This window comes from Rhinoraja longicauda, chromosome 4 (assembly GCF_053455715.1).
Source record: "Rhinoraja longicauda isolate Sanriku21f chromosome 4, sRhiLon1.1, whole genome shotgun sequence".
NCBI classification, from domain to species: domain Eukaryota; kingdom Metazoa; phylum Chordata; class Chondrichthyes; order Rajiformes; family Arhynchobatidae; genus Rhinoraja; species Rhinoraja longicauda.
The window spans coordinates 25,640,426-25,656,467 of record NC_135956.1 but is presented as its reverse complement, the minus strand read 5'-3'; the positions used below and the strand labels follow the sequence as shown (position 1 = coordinate 25,656,467).

General features: G+C 44.2%; 1 protein-coding gene across 1 annotated transcript in view; it reads left to right on the top strand.

Moving 5' to 3' along the window:
* The first annotated feature begins 11,986 nt into the window (after positions 1-11,986).
* Positions 11,987-16,042, top strand: part of st18 (ST18 C2H2C-type zinc finger transcription factor) — a 156,932-nt gene continuing 152,876 nt past the window's right edge. Inside the window, exons 1-2 of the mRNA XM_078398541.1 lie at positions 11,987-12,104; positions 12,690-12,739. The gene's annotated coding sequence lies outside the window, so the exon portion shown is untranslated. The remainder of the gene's footprint in view (positions 12,105-12,689; positions 12,740-16,042) is intronic.

Genomic DNA, 16,042 nt, shown 5'->3' with positions numbered 1-16,042 from the left:
TCTTCAGACTGAAACGTCACCCATTTCTCTCTGTCTATTATCCCTGCAAGTGTTGGGCGTTCTATGATACGTGAATTATTGGTAGTCAGTGGGGATTCACTAGGTGAATCACTTACTGCAAAATATCCAGGCTCTTGTAATCACAATTTTTTAGATGACCGGATAAATTTCTAGTTAATTATAACAACCCAGAATATTGATGGTGGTTGTGTTGGCTATAATTAAATTGAATATAAGGAGGAACTGGCGAGCCTGACCTTATTGGGACCGTGATTAGAGTGGTCACTAATATCACGGAGACACAAATTTAGAGTTTAGAGATGCAGCATAGAAGCTGATTCCAGGTTGACCATCGATTACCCGTTCACACTAGTTCTGTTATCCCACTTTCTCATCCACTCCCTACACAGTAGGGGCAATTTTCAGAGACCAGATAACCTACAAACCCGCATGTCTTTGCGATGTGGTAGGAAACCGGAGCACCTGGAGGAAACTAACATGGTCAGTGAGAATCTTCAAACTCCACACAGACAATACCCAAAGTCAGGATCAAACCCGGGTCTCTGCCGCTGTGAGGCAGCAACTCCACCAGCTGTGCCATTGTGCCACACTCCGACTGCAGTTGCTGAAATCTGGAACAACAAAAAACAAACTGGTCGGCCAATATTTGTGGAGGCAGAGGGATGATTGACATTTTGCGCTACGATTGTATTAGGATTGAGAATGTAAAGGGAAGATACAAAAGGGTGACAAGCCTGAGGCAGGAGTTGGTAGGTTGAAAGTGCAACCAGGATGAATAGGATGATGGACAACCCAGTGACGCAAGGGGTGGCACAGTGGCATTGTAGTAGAGTTGCAGTCTTACAGTGCCGGAGACCTGGGTTCCATCCTGATTACAGGTGCTGTCTGTACAGAGTTTGCACGTTCTCCCTGTGACCGAATGGGTTTTCTCCGGGTGCTCTCTTTCTCTCCCACTTTCCAAAGACGTGCTTGTTTGTAGTTTAGTAGCTTCCATAAATCATCCCTATTGTGCAGGATGGAACTAGTGTATGGGTCGGCGCAAACTCGGTGGGCCGAAGGGCCTGTCTCCACGCTGTATTTCCAAGCTAAAACTAAACTGAACTAAGACAGATGAAGCCAAGACGGAGATGGAGAGGGAAGAGTTCCAGTCAGAGGCTGGTGCATGATAGATGAAAACTAATAAGGAAAAAAAATATTGGGCAGCTGGAGTCAGAGGGGGAAGGGTAGAGAAAAGATAGAGACAGAGGTTGGAAAGTGATGTATTGAACCAGGTATGGGAGGGATGATGGGAAGATAGAACCCAATGGGGGGTGGGGGGGTGGGGGGGGGGGATAGGAGAGGTAGGCAAAGGTAGAAGTAACCCAGGTGGACAGGTGTGTTGTTAAGGCACAGATGGACCCAGGTGTGGGAGGGTACCAATTCTAGGTGATGGAGGTGGTGGAAATGAAAAATGTAACCTGGACAAGAGAACCTAAGTGGACCAGAGGCAGGCTTTGTTTTAATAAGCAATGGTGCTGAGATATACTGAAGTTGAGTTAAGAAATCAATAGCGGATAGTCAGTAGATTTTCCGTACATTAATATGATTAAAGATACGATGAACTTTGATAATTATGTGGATTGTGTTATGTGACGTATTCTGGAATCTCCTTCATGATAATCTATTAGAAATTCAGCACCACCCCATTGTTCAGGGCACTTTTAGATGCAAAAATTAGCATTTTTGGCCATTCTTCATTTTTAGATGCTTGCTAATAGATGATGTTGCCCATGTCATTGATGAAAATAGTAGATTACGCTTGGGTTTCAGCAATTTAATAACTTGTATGTGCATAGCTTTGCTGTAGGGATTTGCACCTGTATAACCCACCTCAACAACTAGGTAGAAGGAGTTGCAGAATACCCCGTATCCTCTCTAATATCCCCATTCTGTTTTAGTGCTTCACTTTGTTTTATGCATAACCTCAAATTGCTTAATAATTATTTTTCCTACTTACAGCTAAAAGCTAAAGAACACTACTTTTAAAACATAATTCTAAGTGCCATCCATTACACAGATAATAAAAGACAACAGAGGAATATTAGGGTTATGCATTCAGCCAGAGCCCCAGGGAAAACTGGAGCGCTGTGGCACATGAGAATAACACATTCCTGCTGTTGACCTGTGGTGTGATCGTTTCAGTGTCTCTCTGCTTTATAATAGCAGCAGCTGAGTGTTCTTTAACAAACAAGTTTATTTAGTCCCTGCCTCAGTGCTGGAGCAGCTTCTGACAGTATACTTGTTCAGTTTTGAAATCTTAAACCTTTTCATTTTGGCCACATCCATCCAAAATTACAGATCAGCACAGTCATTAAAATAATGATGAAATATGGATCACATTGCATTGTGTTCTTCATTGCTAAGGGCACTGTTTTAGCTTCAATATCATTCCCAACCCGTGAACACATATTTTTGTAGTGACCAAGTTTACTCAGCAAATGGAATAGTGCAATAACACTTGTGCTGCACACATGCTGGTCGTATGCAAAGCAGGCTGCTATTGATGCTGGTCTTTGTGCAATGCTGATTTGGAGGCAGCTCTGCCAAACTGAGCTGTGATGATCCAGCTAGTGGCAAGCATTAATATAGAATATGGAAACATAGGTGCAGTAGTAGGCCATTTGGCCCTTCGAGCCTGCACCACCATTCAATATGATCATGGCTGATCATCTAAAATCAGTACCCCGTTCCTGCTTTTTCCCCATATCCCTTGATTTCTTGAGCCCGAAGAGCTAAATTTAACTCTCTCTTGAAAACATCTAGTGAGTAGGCCTCCACTGCCTCCTGTGGCAGAGAATTCCACAGATTCACAACTCTCTGGGTGAAGAGGTTTTTCCTCATCTCAGTCCTAAATGGCCTACTCCTTATTCTTAAACTGTGACCCCTGGTTCTGGACTTCCCCAACATCGGGAACATTTTTCCTGCATCTAGCCTGTCCAATCCTTTTATATGTTTCTATAAGATCCCCTCATCCTTCTAAATTCCAGTGAATACAAACCCAGTCGACCCATTCTTTCATCATATATCAGTCCCGCCTTCCCGGGAATTACCTGGTGAACCTATGTTGCACTCCCTCAATAGCAATAATGTCCTTCCACAAATTAGGAGACAAAAAATGCACACAATACTCCAGGTGCGGTCTCACCAGGGCCCTGTACAACTGCAGTAGGACCTCCTTGCTCCTAAACTCAAATCATCTCGCAATGAAGGCCAACATGCCATTAGCTTTCTTCACTGCCTGCTGTACCTGCAAGCTTACTTTCAGTGACTGATGTACAAGCACACCCAGGTCTCATCGCACCTCCCCTTTTCCTAATCTGACACCATTCAGATAATAATCAGTCTTCCTGTTCTTGCCACCAAAGTGGATAACCTCACATTTATCGAAAGACGAAGAGGCTGCCTCCAAGGCTGCGGAACTGACAAACTGCCTTGTCATGAAGCGCAGAGAGTGGTGGGAAGAGACAGTCTAAGGAATCGACTTCACACACTCCAGTAGGGTGGCGTGGAAGACCTTCAATCGCCTCACCGGTCAAAGTACCCGCCCAAAGCATTGCCCTGTCACGGCCAACTCCATCGCCCACCAGTTTCTGGCCAATGGCCACTCCAAAGACGTGGACAAGAACCATACTCGTTCTGTCAAACAGGAAATCCACTAATCTTTGGAAAGCTCCAGGCACTGATGGGCACCTGTCAGCACCCTTTTCCTCTGCAGAACTTCTGTCATCTCTCAACTGAAATGTGAAAAAGCTCAGGGTCCTGATAACATCCCCCCAGAATTCCTGAAACACTGCGGTCCTAAATGCCTGGCCTGGCTCCGTGAGTTTTACTCCTCTTGCCTCATTGGTCAGTCCATTCCGAAGATCTGGCAGAAAGCCACCATCATTGCGCTACCAAAACCAAACAAGCCTGCATACGACCCAAGGAACTATCGGCCCATCTCACTCCTCTGTGTCCCGTACAAGCTCCTCGAATGGCTTCTCCTGGCCCGGCTCGATCCAATCGTTGACCCTCAACTACTCGCTGAACAAACCGGATTTTGTCGTGGACGCTGCACCACCCACCAAATAGTCAAGCTGACCAATGACATCGAAGACAGTTTCAAAAAGGGTCACAAGGCGGGCATCACACTGGTGGACCTCACCGCCGCTTATGATACAGTGTGGCACCAGGGCCTGATCTTGAACCTCCTCCGAACCATCCCTGACCGTCATTTAGTGCGGTTCCTTGCCAACATCCTTGCCAACCATGGAGCATGGAGAACCAGCTGGGAAAAGACTTTGCGACCTCCTCAATTCACTGTCGCACCGAACACCATAGCCCCACCCGACTCAGACATGCCCCGCAAAGAGTGGGTCGTCCTGAACCGGCTCCGTACAGGGGTCGGCCGGTTCAACGCCAACATGCATCGTTGGGGGTTGCGTTCATCAGCAGCCTGCGTGTGTGGAGCAGACCAGCAAACAGCACAGCACGTCATTTTCGACTGCACTGTCCTCCATCCCCCTGGTGGAGCGGTAGACCTCACGGCCCTCAACAACAGCACATTGCACTGGCTACAGCGCCTGGAGGGCGTTACATAATTTCTGCTGCCTCAAACGCAAGAAGAAGATCCACATTATACTACATCTGCCATGTATCTGCCCACTCATCCAACCTATCCAAGTCACCCTGCAGCCTCATAGCATCCTCATTGCAGCTCACACAGTCACCCAGCTTTGTGTCATCCGCAAACTTGGAGATGTCACATTTAATTCCCTCGTCTAAATCGTTAACTGGGGTCCCAGCACTGAGCCTTGCGGCACCCCACTAGTCACTGCCTGCCATTCTGAAAAGGACCCATTAATTACTACTCTTTGCTTCCTGCCAACCAGTTCTCTGTCCATGTCAATACCCTACCCCCAATACCATGTGCTCTAATTTTGCATACTAATCTCTTGTGTGGGACCTTGTCAAAGGCTTGTTGAAAGTCCAGATACACCACATGATATGACTCTCCCTTATCCATTTTACTTGTTGCATCCTCAAAAAATTCCAGAAGCATGATTTCCCCTTTGTAAATCCATGCTGACTTTGACCGATCCTGTCACTGCTTTCCAAATGCGCTGCTATAACATCTTTAACAACCGACTCAAGCATCTTCCCCACTGCCGATGTAAGGCTAACTGGTCTAGTATTCCCCATTTTTCTCTCTCCCTGCTTTCTTAAAAAGTGGGGTTACATTGGCTACTCTCCAGTCCACAGGAACTGATCCAGAGTTGAAGGCTACATCCTTGAGTACTCTGGGATGCAGACCATCAGCCCCTGGGGATTTATCTGCCTTCAGTCCCAACAGTTTACTTAACACCATTTCCTGACTAATGTGAATTTCCTTCAGTTCCTCCCTCCCACTAGATCCTCGGTCCCCTAATATTTCTGGGAGATTATTTGTGTCTTCCTCAGTGAAGACAGAACCAAAGTATTTGTTTAACTGTTCTGCCATTTCCTTGTTTCCCCATTATAAATCTCTGATTGTAAGGAACCTACATTTGTCTTCACTAATCTTTTCCTTTTTACATATCTAAAGAAGCTATTAGAGTCAGTTTTTATATTCCCCGCAAGCTTTCTTTCATGCTCTTTTTTTTCCCCTCTTAATTAACCCCTTTGTCCTCCTCACTTGAGTTCTAAATTTCTCCCAGTCCTCCGGTTTGCTGCTTCCTCTGGCCAATTTATATGCCTGTTCCTTGGATTTAACACTATCCTTGATTTCCCTCGTTAGCCACAGGTGAGCCGCCTTCCCCGTTTTATTTTTTCGCCGGACAGGGATGAACAATTTTTGGAGTTCATCCATGCAGTCTTTAAATCTTTGCCATTGCATCTCCACTGCCAACCCTTTAAGTATAATTTGCCATTCTATCCTAGCCAATTCCCGTCTCATACCTTCGATGTCTCCTTTCTTTACGTTCAGGACCCTCGTCTCTGGGTTAACCGTGTCACTTTACATCCTAATGCAGAATTCCACCATATTATGGTCACTGTTGCCCAAGGGACTTTGCACAACAAGATCGCTAACTAACCCTTCCTCATTACACAATACCCCGTCTAGGATGGCCTGTCCTCTAGTCGGTTGTTCTACATATTGGTTTAAAAAACCATCCCGTATACATTCCAGGAAATCCTCCTCCTCAGCGCTGCTACCAATTTGGTTGGCCCAATCTATATGTAGATTAAAGTCACCTTTGATAACATTAATCACCTTGCAATTTTAATGCTGGATGAACCATCCCAACACTGTCCGTACTGCGATAAAGGAGTCTTAAATTGTTTCCAAGGTTGTGTATGATGATTGCATTGAAAGGTATAGGGAGTCACTCTCAGCAGATTCCTATTGTTAAGGTTGAGCTTGGAGCCTCCCGTTATCTTTGTCCACATCCCATGACCACGATGCAGATGCAGATGCTGAACTACACATGGACAGTGGTGCAAGGATTTGCTGCCTTACAGCCCCGGAGATCCGGGTTCGAACCTGACTATGCTCTGTACTGAGTGTGTACGGAGCTTATACATTCTCCCTGTGACTGTGTGGGATTTCTCTGGGTGTTCCAGTTTTCTCCCACATTCCAGAGATGTCCAGGTTTGTTGGTTAAATGGCTTCTATAAATTGTCCCTAGTGTGTAGCCTCCTCCAGTGTGTAGCATAGCACATTAGTTAACTAGTTAATTTAGTTTATTATCACATGTACCGACGTACAGTAAAAATCTTTTTGTTGCGTGATATCCAATCGGTAGAAAAACTATTCATGTGTGATCACTGGTCAATGCGGACTCGGTGGGCCATAGGGCCTGTTTCCATGCTCTATCTCAAAACTGAACTAAACTAAAGTAAACCAAGATAACTGTGGCTGATTTATTCACAAAATGCTGGAGTAACTCAGCAGGTCAGGCAGCATCTCAGGTGCACACAACAGTATACTCTTCCAATGACTGTTATATAACCATCTGTAATAAAAACGTTGCCCATTCCCTCTCTCCTGAGATGCTGCCTGACCTGTTGAGTTACTCCAGCATTTTGTGAATAAATACCTTCGATTTGTACCAGCATCTGCAGTTATTTTCTTACACTAACTGTGGCTGATGGTCATTCTGGTCTGATGATCACATCAGTAACTCCTCCATTGAAGAAGAATTAACTTATTCTTATGCCAACAGCCTCTGTCACCTTCCTGAGGCAATGATGGATGTCCATCACTGCCCTCAGGAACTACAGTTCAGAACCCAGAATGGTAGAACTGCAAGACATTTTATTCTCCCAAATGTCCAAATGAAATCTAATCACACCCAGAAAATCCAGTCATGTACCCAAGTACTTTGCATTACTCCATCCTGTCTTCAGTAGTACCCACCCTCTTCCAGCAACATCAATGGGTGGTCATGGGCCATAGGAGCAATCACCTGGATATTAGGAGATTCGTGCGCACAACAGTATACTCTTCCAAAGACTGGTATATAACCATCTGTAATAAGGCCAGGGACATCGTTGGTGAACTGAAGAAAAATATCTGCTACCTAATACATCTGGAAGGGCAGTCCATTACTGTGTATGGAGCAGCTCTCATTTTGAGAACAATCCCCCACAACTCACCAGTTATGTAGACTCAGGGCCAGCCAGAGGCTGCAGAGCTGGTGGTGGAGCTGGAGGATGGAGGAAAAGGAGAAGTCAAGAGCCTATGTAGTTCGGACCTTATTTGGAGTTTGTAGTGTCTAATAGCCTGATAGTTGTTGAGAAGAAGCTGCCCCTGAACCTGGACATTACAGTTTTCAGGCTCCAATACATTTTCCCCGATGGCAGGAGTGATATGAGAGTGTGACCAGGGTGATGCGGGTATCTGATGATGCTGGCTGCCTTTTTGAGGAAGCGATCCCTTCGATGGTGGGGAGGTCAACAACCGTGATGGACTGGGCAGTGTTCACCACTTTTTGGAAACTTCTTTGTTCCTGGGCATTCAAGTTGCTGAACCAGTCAATATGCTCTCTATTGTCCATCTGTGGAGTTTCAAGAGAGTATTTGTAGACATACCGAATCTCCTTAATCTTCTCAGGATGTTGAGGCGGAGGAGGAATAAGTGTGGAAGGAGACTGATGGAGGAGCATATAATGAAAAGTATGTTTTGGTCCTTCTGGAAGACATGCATTCATACTCTGGTGGTTCAAGCCACCAAACTGAGGCAACGCCAATACTCAGCTGACAAAATAACCTATGCCGCACTAACAATGGTGGGTTTGGGCTGATAAGTAATAAGTAACATTTTCACTACACCATTATCAGACCATTTCTACAAAGTCAAGTCCAATCACCTACCTTTGATATTCAATGGCAGAGCCATCATCAAATCCCTCATTGTCAACATTATGGGGTGCCCTTATATATCATCATATCATATCATATATATACAGCCGGAAACAGGCCTTTTTCGGCCCTCCAAGTCCGTGCCGCCCAGTGATCCCCGTACATTAACACTATCCTACACCCACTAGGGACAATTTTTACATTTTATATTTACCCAGCCAATTAACCTACATACCCGTACGTCTTTGGAGTGTGGGAGGAAACCGAAGATCTCGGAGAAAACCCACGCAGGTCACGGGGAGAACGTACAAACTCCTTACAGTGCAGCACCCGTAGTCAGGATCGAACCTGAGTCTCCGGCGCTGCATTCGCTGTAAAGCAGCAACTCTACCGCTGCGCTACCGTGCCGCCCCAATGTTGACCAATAACCCCTGCGGTTCCTCTCTCTCCATCCCTCCCCCACTCAAGTCACACAAACATTTTGCTCTCACCTAGCAAACAGCTAACAATGGCCGGTCTCCTTTATCAGCGTTACTTTTTTGATTATCTTTCATTCATTTGTTCTATATCTCTCTACATCATCTTCTATATCTCTCGTTTCCCTTTCCCCATGACTTTCAGTCTGAAGAAGGGTCTCGACCCGAAGAGTCACCCATTCCTTCTCTCCAGAGATGCTGCCTGTCCCGATGAGTTACTCCAGCATTTTGTGTCTATCTTCAGTTTCCACCAGCATCTGCAGTTCCTTCCTACACATACTTGATTGCAACCATGTGTAGTCTTTTCTTTCACTGTACTGCAAGTGACAATAAAAAACTAAACCAAAATACACGATTGTGTGGCTACAGGAGCATACCAGAGGCCGTGTGTTCTATGTGGCAAAACTCAGCTTCCAACTTCCTACAGCTTCTCAAGTCAGAAGTCTGATGGAGTACTATCCATTGGCTTCGATGAATACATCTCCAACAACATTCAAGATGTTTGCTATTACTGAGGATCTCGCAGCCTACTTGATTAACATCCAGTACCCCATGCTGAACATTCCCTCTCTCTGCCACTGCCACACCATGGCTACAGCACGTACCATATGCCACATGTACAGCTACAACTCAGCAAGACTTTTGATGACAGCACCGACCAAATCCACTACCGTGAGAGACTGGTGGAGAAATTGTTCTGGGAATACCGCCACCTACAAGTCTGTCGCTGTGACACACACCATCCCGACTTCAAGGCATGTCTGCACTCTTCCACCTTCAACTGGATCAAAAGCCTGGACCTCTGTGTATAACAGCGCTGTAATGAAAGAATGAATGTGGAATCAGATCCCGACCCCCTCCTGAAAAGAATTTAGGGAGGAGATTCATTGTCAGTCTTTTTATAATACCCAAACCCCAAAAGTGAATAAAAGAGAGAAAATATTTATCATTCCATCATGATTCAAACTGTTCCCATGAAATTAAGCAGGCACAGTTAAAACTGCTGCACAAAGTAAATACATTCTATATTGCTTGTTTCCTTGTCATTTTAATTGATCGGCGTTAATTGAAACAATCAGTTTTAGTTTAGTTTAGTTTAGAGATACAGGGCGGAAGCAGGCCCATCGGCCCACGAGTCCGCGCCGACCAGCCATCTCGGCACACTAACGCTATCTACACACACAATTTTACCAAGCCAATTAACCTACAAAACTGTACGTCTTTGGAGTTTGGGAGGAAACCAAAATTCTCGGAGAAAACCCTCGCAGGAAACGGGGAAAACGTACCAACTCCCAGTTCCAGTTTCTAGGTTCTAGTTTAGTTTTAAAGATGTATTGTATTACATTTATTGATTATGTGATGTCTGCCTGATAGTAAATGGGTAACAAAGTTTGGTTGAGAGAACTTATTTAAGGTAAAAGTATTCATAATAACAGAACTGACAACAGTTGAGTGGTTTGCCTTCTCGATAAACCTCAAATTCCTAAAGGGCTTGTCCCACTTAGGCGATGTTTTAGGTGACTGCCGGCGACTGTCAAAGTCGTAGATGATCGCCAAAATTTTCTTTTGCCCTACGACAATGACCACGACAATGCCGAGTCAGGTAGATACAAATTACTTTTTTGGTGAAACTAGCACCTGGCTAAGAGATTACACCGTCTTCGGAAACATCGCAAAATTCCCACGCTTACCTGACCGTCAAACTATCGCTTCCAATCTACCTGTCAAATGTCCTGACGGTAAATAAATTGGGTAAACAAAACTATCTTCTGGTATCTTCAAATGCCTTTTCTTAATTTAATATTATGTACAGCGCCCGCAATAAACAACGATACCTGGCGACAAGCCAGCTGTCGCCGAGAAATGTCTATCCGGAATTTTTTTCTGCGACACACCGAGATCCGCTACGATTCATTGAAGACTCCTCGCGATCATGCCCGTGACACCCCGGCGAACGTTTGGAGACAGCCTAGTCACCGGCAGTCGCCTTAAAATCGCTTAAGTGGGACAGGCCCTTAATTCACTGTGAAACTGGTCTTTCTTGGAATTCAGCAAGGGCAGTGACAATCTATCAATATGTGTGTCGCAGTACGGTGCAAGAAGGTATTGATTTACGAAATACCTTTTTATTCAGACCTGATAGAGTTCAACCTGCATACAGTGCCAGAGACGAAGGTTCGACCCTGACTATGGGTGCTGTCTGTATGGAGTTTGCACGTTCTCCCTGTGACTGCATGGGTTTTTCCTAGTGCTCCAGTTTCCTCCCATATTCCAAAGACGTGCAGGTTTGTAGGTTAATTGGCTTCGATAAATTGTCCCTCGTGTGTAGAACAGAACTGTTATATGGGTGATCGTAGGTCAGCGTGTGCTCAGTGAGCCGAAGGACCTTTTTCCACTCTGTGTCTCTAAACTGAGTTTAAACTAAATTAAACAAAAGCAGGCTTGTATGGGAATATCAAAAGATGCCCATCAGGTTGAAACAATGTCAAGCAGGCAACTTTTCTCAACATAAGTTTTGACTCAGCATTACACTGCAGATCCAGAAAGAGAAAGTCCATCAACATCCAGTTCAATACGTTTTTTACAAAGCTGTGATCATCTATTGAAATGTACAAAACAGATTTTCTTTCCACCAGTTCTGTTTCGTTATTTATCCGTTCATTTGTGTAAAAGTTCCCCTCGTCTTCCCACCATGGTTTTTTCCCCTCCCTCCTGATAGAAAAATACCTGGCCTGCACACATTGCTGCTCTGACAGCTCAGTTGAGATCAGGAACTCGCCATGTGGGAAATCACAGGCGTGAAGCCACATCCCACCATTCAGCTGTGCAGGCAAGAGTAAGCCAATGTGTTGTGGCACTGGTCCACCCTGAAACTGTATATGTATTTTATTTAAACATAATCACAGTGCGGTAGAGTCCCATAATAACCGAGTAGCTAATTGGCCTTTTATACAAATTGTGCGACCTATTTTTTGTTTTGTGCTTTAAGGTAGTTTGCAATTTCCCCCACCTCCCCACATTGTCGCACAACGGATCCTGGGGCTAATTCAGTCGCGTTACTGCAAGGAAATGCATGAGAGTGGTCTGCAGAGACAGCTTCTGTGACTTACAATCCTCGCCTGGCCTCCACCAAATGTCATCTTCTCATGACTGAAGTTAAAGGCTCACCCGAGAGGAGTCAGTCTTATAATGGCATTCTCCACTTTGTGTAAACTTCGATGAAATGCTCAATTGCATTTGATCAAGGTACTTGATATTAGCTTTTTTTTTGGCCGCAAAATTTGCATTCAAAATTTTATCAATTTTCCACTGGATTTTCACTAGCATTGACAGAATGTTGGCAGAAGATCCAAAATGAAGATTCATGTTTCTAGTCTAAGAGACTGGATTCAGAGCGCAACCTATCTGTGATCAGTTGATAGTGGTGATTCTTTCAGAAGTTCCTCTGCGTTATTGTGGGCTATTTACAGGATCAGAGTGCTTGATGCTGAATGAAGAAATGAAAGCCTTCAAACTTAGTCAACCTTAGATTGATGTATCATTTAATTTGAAACTTAGGTTTAGTAAGAGCATTGACCATCAGTCTTGAGGTATGTAATCTGTTTGCTTGACAACAATGTTGAATTATTTTGTTGCTTCAGAGATTATCTGCAAGTTCCGTGCATTAAATGCATTAAATGTGTACGTGCTATTTCAAATTGTGAAGGTAGTAGTTTTGATTCTTCCTTTTGTTTTTAAATGGGAAGCAATGTTTATGAAAATACAAAGTACAACAACATAGATTTTCGTAATTCATTTTATGTATATATGACGTATCTGAATGTTTTGAAGGAAGAAGATTGAGCGGAGAGGAATAGAGAAACTGGATGAAGTGATTAAAGGTATGTTCTAAGTGTTTAATTTTCCAGTGTCTGTTCGCTCTGCCGTTACTGAGGGAGCAAAGGAACTAGAAATGCTAAGTGAGCAGCACTAGTTGAGCAGCAGCTGTAAACTGGTTTATAATTTTATAAGAATTGTTGAGATATGGGTGAAGTAAAGCCACGAGGAATTTGAAAATAAAGATAGAGACGCTAAAGACAGACACAAAATGCTGGAGTAACTCAGTGGGACAGGCAGCATCTCTGGATAGAAGGAATTAGTGACATTTCAGGTCGAGACCCTTCTTCAGACTGACTCTAGGGTCAATGTTCAGCATGGACACTGCAGGACAAAGGGCTTGTTACGGTCCTGTCCTATTCTTTTCATCTCTAGCCTTTGTCACACACTGCTAATCCAACCCATCTCCTCCCTTCGCTACCTCACCTGTTTTGGGTCGGGACCCTTCTTCAAACTGAAGATGCTGCTTGTCCCACTGAGTTATTGCAGCACTTTGTGTTATGCTCAAGATTCCAACATCTGCAGAGTCCTGTGTTCCCCTCACCTGTATCCACCTATCACTTCCCATGCTTTCTTTGCCCCACCCACACCTCCCTTTTTCATCTTTCTCCCTCTACAACATACAGTCTGAAATAGGGTCCTGACCCAAAACATGACCTGTCTATTCCCTCCAGAGATGTGGCCTGATCCACTGAGTTACTCCTGGACTTTGTGCAGTTCATTGTGTCTTCTATACTGATCTTTATTCTATGTTCTATAATGTGCCAGAGATCAAGAAACTAATGGGCCAGATCAGGTTCACTTCCCGACATACTAGTCTTGTTGCCACGCAAGATACTTGCGGGAAGCATGGCTTCCAAGGAACTGGAGGATTTGGTCACAATCATTCTGTGATAACTGTTAGTGGCAGATAACGAGTTGTAATCACCCCTATGGAAGGTTGCATCCTGAGGTCCCAGTCCTCAGATAATACTCAAGGCTTTTGACATCTCACATTGTCAAAGTTTTACAGTTTTTAATGAAGGTATGTATACATACTTGAAATTCATTTAAAAAATAATTTTATGAATTGAAAATGCCTTATCTTAAAAGTTAAAAAGTAAAAATAATACATTTACATAATACACTTTAAATCACTCAGGGGAAGGCATGGCTCTTGTTTCCTTCAAAATTGCAAGGATGTACATGTTTGTAGGTTAATTGGCTTTGGTGAATATGGTAAATTGTCCATCGTGTGTCGGATTGTGCAAGTGTACGCGATTTGGTGGATGGTACAGACTTGGTGGACCGAAGAGCCTGTTTCCACGGTGTTTCTCTAAACTAAACTAAACTAAACTAAACTAAACTAAGTTAATTACAAACAAATATGCAGTTACATTTTTAAAAAGTAAACACAAACTTACTTAAATCTATCTTGTAAATGTAAGTGGGGAAACTCCTGTTAATAGAATTGGGGGCTGTGTTAGAGACATCAACTGTGACTGGGATAAAACTGATGCCTTTCAACCTGAAGTAGTTCTGGTTCCTTGATGCAGCAACCTATTCATCCGTGACTCCAGGGCAGAGGGAGCAGTCAGGTAGATTCACATCACCTGCACAATTCCACAGTGACGATGCGGGCAGCACAATGGTGTAGCTGGTAGAGTTGCCGTCTCATACCGCCAGAGACTCAGGTTCGATCCTGACCTCGCCTGCTGTCTGTGCTGAGTTTGCATGCTCTCCCTGTGACCTTGTGGGTTTCCTCTGCGTTCTCTAGATTTCCCCCACATCCCAAAGACGTGTGGCTTCGTAGGTTCATTGGCCTCTGTAAATTGCCCCTTGTGCGTAGGGAGTGGATGCGTAAGTGGGATAACATAGAAATAGTGTAAAGGGGAGAGAGATCGCTGGTTGGTGTGGCCTCAATGGGCTAAAAGGCCTGTTTCAGTCAATCAATATCGTATAACCCCTTGCTGCAGTTTACAGTCCTGGACGTGCTGACTGCATTGAATCACACAATGCAGCCAGTTGCTGTTTCTCTACAAACCACTAGATAGTCATCAGCCTGATCTGGCCCACCAGAACATACAACCTAGAGCAATGGAATTTAGGGAGGACATAGAAATAGGAGTTCTTCACTATGAAGCATAAGACATAAGCTGCAGGAATTAATGGTGAAGTTTTAGAGATGCAGCACGGAAACAGGCCCTTCGGCTCACCGAGTCGGCACTGACCAGCGATCCCCGTATGCTAACACCATCCTACACACACTAGGGACAATTTACAATTTTTATCAAAGCCAATTAACCCACAAACCTGCACGTCTTTGGAGTATGGGTGGAATCCAGAGTACCTGGAACAAACCCACGCAGTCACAGAGAAGAACGAACAAACTCCGTACAGACAGCACCCATAGTCAGGATCGAACCCGGGTCTCTGGTGCTGGAAGGCAGCAACTCTACCGCTGCGCCATCGTGCCGCCCTTAGTTTGATTTGAAGTTAATTGACGAAAGTGGGATGAGGGTTTCACCTGTGGGGTTTTATTCAGGATACAGACATGTTATCAAAATAAATAGTGTATGCAATAGACTAAATGTAGAGTTTGAATTTCAAACCAAATTTGAAATGTGCTCTTCAGCAGATTTTCTGATATCCAGTCTAATCCATTGACATGGCAAACTGTTCTAGTGCTGATTGCTTCGGGCATTTAAAACCTAACAGCATTGTGTGAAAGTGGACGCAGGATAACTGCAGCAAAGGCGAAACACCCAATGCTGCACTTTATATTTTTAAATGTGTTTGTTTTCAGCAACTGGACAGTTACAACTTTTCAATTATAGAATCGAGTAAGCACGCTGATGCCAGCTGGATCAAGGAGAAATTCTGAATTATATTTAACAGTGCAGCAGAGAAACAGGTCCTTCCGGCCGCAATGTCTGTGCTGAACATAATGCCGTTAATATCCCTTGCCTGTGCGTGATCCGTATCCCTCCAGTTGTTGCATATCTGTATGTCTATCCAAAATATCAATGCCTCTTAAACAGTACTGTCATAAGATCATAAGGAATAGGAGTAGAATCAGGCCATTCGGCCCATCAAATCTACACCGCCATTCAATCATGGCTGATCTATCTTTCCCTCCTCACCCCATTCTCCTGCCATCTCCTCATAACTTCTGACACCTGTACACATCAAGAATCTATCTATCTCTGCCTTAAAAATATCCACTGACGGCCTCCACAGCCTTCTGTGGCAAAGAATTCCACAGATTCTCCACCCTATGACTAAAGAAATTTCCCCTCATCTTCCTAAAAGAACGTCCTTTAATTCTG